The sequence below is a fragment of the Euleptes europaea genome, chromosome 19 (assembly GCF_029931775.1).
Source record: "Euleptes europaea isolate rEulEur1 chromosome 19, rEulEur1.hap1, whole genome shotgun sequence".
NCBI lineage: Eukaryota > Metazoa > Chordata > Lepidosauria > Squamata > Sphaerodactylidae > Euleptes > Euleptes europaea.
This window is the reverse complement of record NC_079330.1, coordinates 12954700-12956391: the sequence shown is the minus strand read 5'-3', so window position 1 is coordinate 12956391 and position 1692 is coordinate 12954700. Positions and strand designations below refer to the sequence as shown.

General features: G+C 42.5%; 1 pseudogene; it reads left to right on the top strand.

Annotated features, from left to right (window-relative positions):
• Positions 1 to 1124: 1124 nt before the first annotated feature.
• On the top strand, positions 1125 to 1219 carry LOC130491841 (U2 spliceosomal RNA; annotated as a pseudogene).
• Positions 1220 to 1692: the final 473 nt, after the last annotated feature.

The following is a 1692-nucleotide window of genomic DNA, read 5'->3' as shown; positions in this document are numbered from 1 at the left end:
TTGTTAGACTTATTCCATCTTTCTCAACACCATTGTTTAGTTTGTTTTGCTTTTTTTCCTGTGTGAACTGGAACCGAATAAATCCCAAAAGCATTCCCAACCAGTTAGCAAACCCTGATTAGTCGGGACACAATCCAAACTGGATCCCATTGAACAAAATCGTTGAATGATTTCACTCCCTTTGAAAAACATGTATTCTCCACTGCCTGGAATACCTATAAATAATGCCACCCACTTCTAGGTGGGAGATGGAAGAAAATACAACTTTTGAAAATTGTACCTCAAGACTGGAACGTGATCCTGTGGAGAACGTGTGCCTGCCTGCTCCTGAAAATAGCAGCTCCGTGTCACCTCCTCCTCCTCACTCCCCTATAGTGTACAAAATATGCCCCGATAGCCCCCTGAGGTTTCCTAGTCCTATGAGAAATTGCCAGTGAATTTCAGTGTTGGTATAGAAATGTCACATGGATGTTGCAGCGGAAGGCTAAGGCAGGTAGGCGGGGCTGCCATTTTCTGCAGAAGCGACGTGTCGTCCCTGTAATGTGTGGATCCATCCAAAGGTGTTGCTGAATTTGTCACCAAAGGCAAAACAGATGTCAACAGCTTCCCCAAAGAGTCCGCTCTGCTACCAAGCCTATTGGAGCACTTTCTCTTCTGCGTCGGATCTGTTAGTTTTTCCATGGATGATATAGCTGAATATCTTGTGACAGAGATAGTGGCTTTGGGATACTTCAACATCTGTCTGAAATTACTATCACCTGACAGATTTATTTATAAAACCACAAGAAAAGGAGAGGGGGGGGGAGCTGATTCAAATGCACTCTTTATCCACAGATCTTTATCTGTGGGGATCACCAATCATAACTGTTTCTGGGAGGGGCTAGGGAAGAGCTGCCCCAGAATGTGGACAACTTCTCTCGTCCTAAGGTATTATTGTTAAATTTTTCTTTTTTGTTAACTGCACTCCCTGTATAGAGCTCTATGTGTATTTGAGCTAACACCAAGTATGTGTATGTATGTATGTATATAGTCAATTTATTAATACGGTTGACTGACCAATCGTGTGACAATAAATCAAAATTTCCAGACACAATAGTTTTGCACCGCAGAATCAAAGACTGCCCGTCGCTTCTCGGCCTTTTGGCTAAGATCAAGTGTAGTATGCATGTATGCATGCATGCATGCATGTATGTATGTATTAGGGTTGCCAGGTCCCTCTTCACTATCGGCGGGATATTTTGGGGCGGAGCCTGAGGAGGGCGGGGTTTGGGAGGGGAGGGACTTCAATGCCATTGAGTTCAATGGCCGAAGCGGCCATTTCTCCAGGTGAACTGATCTCTATCGGCTGGAGATCAGTTGAATTAGCAAAAGATCTTCTGCTATTACCTGGCAGTTGGCAACCCTAGTATGTATGTATGTAGGTAGGTAGGTAGGTAGGTAGGTAGGTAGGTAGGTAGATAGATAGATAGATAGATAGATAGATAGATAGATAGATAGATAGATAGGTAGGTAGATAGGTAGGTAGGTAGACAGACAGACAGACAGACAGACAGACAGACAGACAGAAATATGTATGTATGTATGTATGTATGTATGTATATAGATATGACTATGCCTGTAATGTTGGAGCAGCACCTAATAGCCTATGCATTTAGATCAGGGAATTATTATTTTAAAGTATTAATAATATTA